We start from the raw sequence: 9,896 nt of genomic DNA, 5'->3' as shown, positions 1-9,896 counted from the left end.
GCCTTCAGTGACGAGAAGGGTCTGGCTGCAGCCTCGCACTTGCACTCTCCGTTATTATACAACATTAAGCGTTTTGCTGTATGGGAGGACAAGTGAAAGTTTTCGCATTGTGTTCATAGCCATCTGTTTGCCTTGTAGTACATTAAATAATAACTATATATCGAATTTGATCTTTTAATTCAACTTAATGTATCTTAATACATTACGCCATGTTAAGTGTTTGTTTTTCTACAGGAGGAAACGCTTAACGAGAGACTTTGTGCATTGCGTTCATATTCTGCTGTTCTGTGGTGACGGATTTGCCGGTCTTGTCTTTTTCTTGCAGGACCCTGTATGTTATAGTACTAAATTAGTTTTAATCGTTTAATTACCACCATAGCGTCTTGTCTCCATTGGCAACACGCACCATTTGTGTCGATTGCAAGTGACGTCGCACGTAGCAGAGAGTGCAAGTGGCGATTGCAAGTGACTTCGTAATTTAGTTTCTTTTTTCTTGTCTTCACCACCTGGCTACTGTTGTAAAATGTTGAGAGATTCAAACAAAAAGTAATAAAAAATAGAACAAAATAAAAAATAAAAGACTGCAAGTGACGTCGCTAGCGGAAGCGCAAGTGTCTGAGAATGCAAGTCTGAGAGTGCAAGTGCAAGGCTGCAGCTAGACCCTCTTGCCAGTGACAACTTTTGTACCTTTTTTGTACCTATTTTGTATGGCGAATAAGATGAACAAACATTTTCTCACCGAACCTTAGAGAAAACTTCCATTTAACCAAATGTGTGTTGTCTTTGCAATGTAAATAGATGACAACAATTGGCCTAATTAGTCAGTGTCTGTGGCTCGTTAGTTTTTAGGACCTCACCCAGACTGACAACAAGATCTGTGAAGCTTTAAACACACATGCTTACATCACATGCAATCAGCTCTGTCAGACAGACCTTTCCTGTGTGTATACAAGCTGAAAGACAACTTTAATGATTTATATAATGTAAAGCATCTCTTTTTTGAGCACTTTTTCTTTCAGTACTTGTTTCCATTATATCGTTCAGCTAATGTTTACGGTTTTCGAATGTTTACACTTTTATCCTCTGAAGGCTGTGAGAGTGATTCCAGGAGCTGAGCACAGAGTTTGTATTTTATAATGTGTCTATCTATGTTCTCTGTCTAATTTATGTCAACTATAATTTAAAGAAAAGAAACCACTTTTGTTTTCACCGTGTACTCTCTCCCTCTCCACGTGTTTCTCTCTCTTTCATCTTCTCTCACACCATCCATTGTCCTTGTGTCACACTTGACAATCCATTTGTGTTTACTTTAGTCAAAATGAAACACTATTATCAAGATGAATCGGATATAGTCCTATTTCCTGCATTTGTCCATCAGTAGGCCTAGTACATTTGGCCACATCCCTCATTATGTAGAACCAGACTTTGATCTGTAATCTGAATGCTTATAATAGGATAGCTGACATGAAATACTTTTGGTATGTCTACTTGTGTGACTGTATGACATGTTATACTTCTTATAAAACTATTTCAAGTTTTCTAAATATTATGCATTTAGGAGCTCATATTGAGAGACTAACATAAAATAGTTGTACATTTAAAAAATTATTTATGCATGAAGGCAAAAGGAAATTCAATTTGACAATATTAACTTAAATTATTGATGTTAATTTGATATGATATTTATAATTACTATTTGTCTTCCCATATTAAATGTTATAAATACGTTTTGGACTATTTAAAATTTTAAAAAATCATATAAAAGCACATAAAATAAGGCACGTGACACTTTTCCTCATACAATCATTATTTCCATAATAAATACGTTCTTTATTGTTTAGTATTGTTGTGGGATTTAGAATATGTCTGTTTATATTTATTGAAATACTTTATGAATGTAGTCAAGAAATAACACATTTAAGGTTTCACTGACATTCTCATTCAGCCTCATGATTAACAGTAAAACAGACCACAAGTGCACCATTTACCTTTTTTTCCTTTCAGCATCTATACCTTCCTCTGCAACAGAGCTCCCTTTCAGTCCTTTTTCCACCTTCTCTCACATATAAATACAATTATCATCATCATGATCGCGGCCATAAATTACTGAATGACATCAACGAACTGGGCTTGAAATGGGCTTGTTTAAATCATTAGCCTGAGTCTGTGAGAAGCCCAGAAGTCCATATAAAATGAATAAGACAGTTACTCGGCACTGCGGCGATTTCATTTCCACAGCTGCTGGTCTGTTTGCCTCAGCTGGTTAGTAACGTAACATTACAATACACCCTGTTTGAGATGCATCCTTTGATTCGAGAGCTTTTGTTTGTGCTTTTCTGTTTCTTTGTCCACGCATGAGTGGTGCGGTACAGGATCTCTAGTTATCTGCCAATTTAAGTTTTCCTAGATATTCATGTCATCCCTTTCTACTCCTCCCAGGCTTTTGTTGCTTTTCTCTGTCTGTCTTTCAAAGGAGGCTGGACAAAAATGAGAACGCTTTAGTTCAAAGCGAGGTTTTAAAGCGGATTAAGTCGCATTGCCGTCCTTGATCTGTGTTCTTTTTGCCTTCTGCCCCCCACCGAGTTAATGAGTGCAATCAGGAGAAGGCATGTACACATATGTATACCTGCACACGTGAATTCAGACACACCTACCAACACATATCCTTATCTATGCATGGATAAACTCAGGAATCTATTAGGCTGTGACTTATGACAAGAAAATAATAAGTATGTTGTTGTGTGATATAATATGGTTTCCTGCAGTAGTGGACATACAGACAAGCTACAGTATAGCTACAGTATAGGTCTCATTCACATTCTCTTCAGATGTTCAATGCTTAAAGGTACATATTTCTCTCAAAATTAAAATTGTGTCATCATTTACTCACTTACTCTGTCCTACCGAATCTGTATGACCTTTTTCTTCTTTGAAAAATGTCTGGTTTTTTTTTTCCTCCACACAATGAAAGTCAAAGGGGTTCAATGTTGTTTTAGATCCCATTGTTTTTCATAGAATGGACAAAAACAGTTGAAACATTCCAGATGTACTTGTAAACATGCTGATACTATAATGATACAATATATAAGTAAATATAATTAGTATAATTATAATTTAATAATATCTTATGAATTTTATTTATCAATAAAATGAAAGTCAAAGGGCTGTAATGTTGTTTTAGACCATGTTCTTCACTGATTGGATAAAAAACTGTTAAAAAATAAAATTATTTGTATATTTTTGTATAATGTGTTTAAATATGGTAAAACATTTACAATAGAACTAAAATCAGGGTTGCCAAGTTTGCTGTTTTACCGTGGAATTGGGCAACTTGTACACTGTTGCCGTGGGTTTTTTTTAGTCCGTGGGTTAAAACAATCTCTCCTCCACACCTCCTTTTACATGTTATAAAAGCATGTTTCACATACAGTCTTCATATATTTTCTATATATATATATATATATAGATAGTTGTGCATTAATATTCTATATGTTAGCATTAGAAAATGAATTATAAATGTTATAGAACGTTAACAAATTGAACTTTTTGACATTCTGGGTTTGACTTTGACTGGGTTTGTAGTTTTGTTGTCCTTCTGTTTAACTTTACCATTCACAAGACAGATTCCTGTTATCTTAATGTTTATTAAAATCTTAATGTTTATTCTTTATTTTTAGTGTTTATGTATACTGGACAAAATAAGAAAAAAAATGTAACTATAACATTTTTCTTTATGAAGACAATAGAGCTTTTGTGAGAAAACAATGATCTGGTGTGCAACAGCTGAGACTGGGGGTATCTTTGGTTACAAAAGATCTATAAATAAATGAATCCAAAATAAATATTTGTGATAACTACAGTTTATTTAACCTATTTATAGTGCAACTTGCAACATGGATGGATATGCACCATTTAAGGTTAAAACGAAGTAGTTCTGACTCAGAGCAGTCAATAACTGCAGGTCTTTTGTCTAAACTCGTTGATTCGGTGCTCCTTTCATCTCACCAGAAAGCCCAGGAGAAATGACTTAAATTAACTATTTCATGTCTTTTCACGAGACCTCACATTGATTTCACTGCTTGTCAGTTCAGCGTTGTCTCCTTGCATTCCCCTTGTAAAGCCTCCAGAGCCTCCACACAAAAGCCTCACATACTTTACCTCTCCTGCTCCTTTGCGAGAGGTCTAAAAACCATTGGATTATGGAGCAGGAGCTTCCAAAGAGATCTGAAACCAGGTGTTGACCCGAAGTCATCGCAGTCAACAGAGTCACGTGCAAATAACCACAAAAATCCTGCACATCTGTTATCAACCCGGCTATCATGAAGATGTAAATGTATTAATTATCAAACTGTTTTCAAGAAAGTAAACATTCTCAGAACTTCAGCAAACACTCCGGCAAAGTTTTCTCATGAACAAACATAACTTCCAGTAATGTTAACAGAATGTTTGTTCAGAGTTATCAAGTCTTTAATAAAATTCTCAAAATAGTAGCACAGAAACATCATTTATAATACAATATTTAAATATTTAAAAAACTGGATGTTTTGAACATTCAGAGAACATTTATAAATAACATTTTATGAGTAAATAACATAAATAACAAACTTAATGAGAATGTTGGCAAAACATTCATAAACATATTTTTGTGAGCTGGGGAATCTGTTCTTTCTGGCAGAAACATGTTAAAATCACACGCCTGATCTTGTGAGGGACTGCTAAGTTTTGGCTTTTTCAGCACTTTTATTATGAAGAAGCCTTCCGATAATACACATATGCGTACATTGCCAGACAAATGCTCTGTTAGAGGAAAAACAGGTCTCTTTAATTTCTGGCCACAGAAGAAGGTCTGAATCTATAGAAAGCCTTATGAGGTCACTGAGATGTGGAACTGCTCTGATCTGGCCCTCGTTCCTGTCCAACGGGGCCCTGGAAATGTTCCCTTCAATAAATCTGCTGATGATGGGAAATGATTGCAGCCTGCTCCATGTCTGCTTGATTTGTGCTGCAAATGCATTCTGCCTCCGAGATATTTGTCCAAATCCACAACAATTGGAGAGGCTCAAGAGACAGAATGTATTTGAGTGCAGTGTGTTCAGGAGTACTGTATAATAGTTTGAGTTCCTGACCTAATATTTCTAATATTTCTCTTGTTCTTCATAAGCCATCATGCACATACCTGGTTAAATCAAAAATACTACTGCTACTATACGCAATGCTTAATATATACTATCCATTCTATCTCGTCCTCTTCTGGGAATGTAACAAGACTGACATTTTATCAGTAATTTAAAACAGAAGCCTATTTAGATTGCAAATACATTTTTATGAAACTGGAGAGATTAGGGAGAGTTTGTTTCTATGTCTGTACGTCATATACATTTCCATATTTGTCTGTTACAAATTAAAGCAGTTTTGAAATTTACACTTTGCCCCAAAATTTATATTATTTGTAAATTACAGTGTCAAGCACAAAGAGTGCTGTTTTTAATGCCCTATTACACCAATAAAAAAAAACATTTGAACATTTTAAATGTTGTGGATGAATTTATTGGGAATAATAGATTACTTTTTTCGAATTATTGTGGTGCCACTTTGTACTACTTTCATTTTCCAGGAGCCATTTGTTTTACTAGTAAGTGGACCTACTTGAGAATGAGGGAAATTATCTAAAAATCACAAACTATTTCATGAAAATGTTGAGTTGACATGTCATGCTTACAACGAAAAATATAAACAAAATAACTTATAAAAATCATAAGTCTCACCAGTGCCCATGTGAAAGAGGATATTCAGCATGAAGGCTGATATTACCAAATTAAATTCTATAAATAAATATAAACACATAATTTATATATTATTTGTATAAAACTATTTTATCTTCAGCGGAATACAAATCAGAAAATCATTTTCAAATAGCTGAAGGCACAGACCTTTCATAATTTACTCATAAGGAAACACAATGCGTATTGTGTAAATCAGCTGGCAAGAAGTGCAATCACACCCAGCGCAGGTTAATGTAAATATGGAAGCAAATATTGACACAGATCACCCGGTCTGAACAGTGTCACCATGGCACAAACTGTGACAAAGAGCTTTCGGCTTCCATCTATCTGTTCTCTATGTCACAGTGAAGATGGATGTATAAGAACACCTCGCGTTACTGGCTCCTCCCCTCATCTAACAACACATGAGACCTGAGAGAAGGAGAGAAGGGAGGGAGCGAGGGAAGAGAGAGGGCGAGTAAATGTAAGAGATATGTTGTTTATACTGAGCCCAGCTCAAATTCAACGCCATCAGTGCACCGGTGCTCATGTAATGTTGGAAATTTAAGGACACTTCTTGGAATAAATTGCATGCCTCTATCCAATGGACGCATGAAGAAAAGAAGCTCTGAATTCTGTGAACATGAACTTGGGTGAAAGTTGCAAAACTACAGCTTTACAAGTTCACATGGGGTGGTGAAATACCTCAACGCTCTTCATAAGCACAGCAGCTTTATGTCAACTAACCATCACAAAGCACAACTGCAGCTCTGAAGAACTGAATGAGGCTCCTCACAAAACACATGGATTATTGCCGCTGATTCAAGAGAAGAGAGTAAGTTTTTCTTTTTAAAAAATAAAACGCATCTACACTGCAAAAATGTATTTTCTTTTTGAGTTTGTTCTGCCAATAGACATACATCCTTAAAACATTTATGCGAACAATTATTTGACAAGCAAAATTCTGACATGTTTTCAGATCAGATATCTGTAATTTATCTCGAATATCTTCACCCCATTGTCATTTTTCCCCATTCTAAGCTTGCATCTGACAAAATCGAGGTTTACAGTTCAATAAATAAATAATTAATACAAACTTGTTGTAAGGATGTATGAGATATGAAAAAAATGATCTAATATCAAAGTGTAATTTGAAAAGTGCCAAGAGACCATTTTCAAAGTTACTTAATGTTAGAATAAGTAAGAAATTCAGCGTTAGTAATGCAAGCTCTGTGCAAATCCATTAGAATGGGATACATGCCACACTGACAGGTCTATAGTTTTCCTGTGCTGGGCAGTTATTTGATTTTTTTTTCTCCAGAACTCAAGGGGAACTAGAAAAGTCACATTTAATTCTATTGAATTGTTAATAACTTGTGTTATAATAAAGAAAAAAAAATATTTGATTTGATTCATACCGTTTAGTGTAACAGAATAAAGGAGAAGCTACTATTAAAGTGTACTGACAGAGCTGAGCTGAGCATGAAAGTTTAACTGAATAATTGTCATCCGTTTTGTCAAAAATATGGGTTGTTGCCATGAAATACCTGTGGGAATTTGACGTACACTCTTAAAATTAAAGGTGCTTAAAATTAAGGTTCTTCACAGCGATGCCATAGAAGAACCATTTTTGGTTCCACAAATATATATATATATATATATATATATATATATATATATTTCATTACTTATTTTACGTATTTTAAAATTTATATTTTATAAAATTTAAATGTATATTTTAAAATATCATTATTTGAGATGCTACATGGAATGTATGTTTGTTTACACCTAAATTGCACAAACAATGATAGTAAAACCTGAAATTTTTGATGTTGTGTGGACAAAATTGGAAGACCGTTGATACATCTTTTTTTTTTTTTTTTTTTTTTTTTTTATTTAAAAAAAGTTAGGGATAGGGTATAGAATATAAATTTTGAACAGTATAAAAATCTAATTACTACGGAGAGTCCTCATATCATAACACAACATGTTTAAGTAATTCAAAACATTTTTTAAAAGTGGTGAAAAGACTTTCCCTTACACAATCATATAAACCTACATATACAATCTTGATCTTGAAAATCCATAGACATGTCAACAACCAAATGTGGAAACAAAGCACTATAATTTGTTTACATTTAGTGCAAGATTGATGAGTTTTGCTCATGCGGACTTGTTATGTGGTCACTGTGTGAGTATAATGCCTCTTTATCCGCTAACTAATCTCTCAGAACATGGAGAATGTTAAATTGCATAAACATTGCATTGTTATTTCTAGTATAGTTTTGACTTCTGCAAAAAGTTAGAGTCTCTCAGGCCATGAGGATGGATTCCATTTGATGCCATCAGTAAAGGCCTAAAGGGAACCCAAGGCTGGCCGGTAGGACAGCAGCATTTAACATTGTATGTGTAGATAATGGCCATATCATGATCTAAAATTCAGCCTTTCCTCACTTTTATGGTACATTTGTGTAGCTCTTGTAAGTGAATTTGAGATTTGGTATTAAAGAATGAAAGATGAAACAAAGTGCAATGAAGAAGACAAAGGTCATGTACTATTTTTATTTTATCATGGCATATTAATCTAGTTCTTATGGTTTCTGTCAACTTTTTGAAAACTTTCATCCTGCAGGAGGTTCCTCAAGATGGTTTTAAGTCCGTGAATTTGAAAGTAAATATTCTTATCAGGTGTGAGAAGCTGTTGAAATCCAAAAGGTTGGTTTTGGACACATGCTGGCGCAATATTTTAGTGTGCGATTGATTGAATTAATAAGGTGCTGAATAATATTATATGATACAGCGCAGGAATCCATGACCTGGAAAATTAATTTGTAATTGCATAAGCCATTGGAGGATAAAACTAATGAAAAGTATTTTGGAAAGAAATTTAATTTTTTAATGATGCACTCAACTGTTATGCAACCTGACCAGTTCTAGATGCTCACCATCTCGAGCAATTATTACGACCTACATATGGCATATCTGAAATTCTGTCCATTCACTGGAAATCCATTTCAATTCCTCTTTAATTACTTTGCATTTGAATTTATTTATTGTCAAACGTCTTATTTTTTTCAGTATAGAAGGTAAAAACAAGAGATAAAAATAAGAGAGAAATTAATGGTTAGCTGATTTTATTAATCATACAAAGCTCAGAAACACACGCGTGTAAATTATGTTTTTTTTTTCTTGATATATTACTGGAAATATTTTAATTATAGACTCTTTAAAGTGCAAATGTATATCATAATTCCTCCAAAATCTTTTTTTTTCTCAATTTTTTAATAAATATGGTAAAATTTTATATCACATTAAAAGGATGCAAAACACATTGTTATAAATGATCTACTATTACAATGATCATAATTCTGTTTATAGTACAAAATAATTTTTAATAAAAAAAAACAAACATTTGCATTTTTATTGCAAACCTCATATTAACTAAAAATGAAATAAAATAAAATAATTAAACAAAATAAAACTGCTTAAATAATAGTTAGTTTGACCTCCACACTTTCTTTCAATGACCGTTTTCAAAAAAACTTTCCAATTGCATAAACCAGACTCTGATGTATTTAATAAAACACAATTTGCTGCACAATTATTGTGTGACTGTGTGATTTTCATGGCCAATCATCCTGAAGCAACCTGAGGTGATCTGTCCTTTGCAGTCTATCCATGTTTAAAACACTTTCAAATATTATGCATAAAAAGCAGCTTGCAAAAGCAAACTGCTTTTTCTGTATCATCAGCTATATTTAGTCTAGGTCAACATTTCTGCTGCACCATATTAGTGGATTCCTCCGAGGGAAAGGGATTCAAGGAAGGTAGAAAATGACAAAGCAAGGGTAAACTGAACAGCTCATGCATCAGCTGCTTCAGAGAATGACCTCAAACACTGCTGTGACAGGGACACTTGCTTTTATTTATGACTGGACCTGGAAAGCCATAGCGAAAGACGTTTAAAAAAACAAACTCATTCTGTAAAAAGCTAGAGTTTCACAATCATACTATTTATATTTGCTGAAAAAGAATTAAGTGTCTCAGGTATTATTTATGAGGTGGTGTAAATGAATTTTCTAAATGAGATATTCTTATTTTAGTCTGACCAGTATTCAGGGTTAAAGAGTTAAA

General features: G+C 33.8%; 1 protein-coding gene across 1 annotated transcript in view; it reads left to right on the top strand.

The window, feature by feature from the left end:
* Positions 1–6,474: 6,474 nt before the first annotated feature.
* The window catches only part of LOC107687465 (vasopressin V2 receptor-like), a 5,410-nt gene continuing 1,988 nt past the window's right edge, over positions 6,475–9,896 (top strand). Inside the window, exon 1 of the mRNA XM_016484824.1 lies at positions 6,475–6,597. The gene's annotated coding sequence lies outside the window, so the exon portion shown is untranslated. The remainder of the gene's footprint in view (positions 6,598–9,896) is intronic.

Source organism: Sinocyclocheilus anshuiensis, unplaced genomic scaffold, assembly GCF_001515605.1.
Source record: "Sinocyclocheilus anshuiensis isolate Anshui unplaced genomic scaffold, SAMN03320099.WGS_v1.1 scaffold1114, whole genome shotgun sequence".
Lineage (NCBI taxonomy): Eukaryota > Metazoa > Chordata > Actinopteri > Cypriniformes > Cyprinidae > Sinocyclocheilus > Sinocyclocheilus anshuiensis.
Note: the sequence above shows the minus strand (reverse complement) of the source record. Positions and strands in the feature narration are given on the sequence as shown.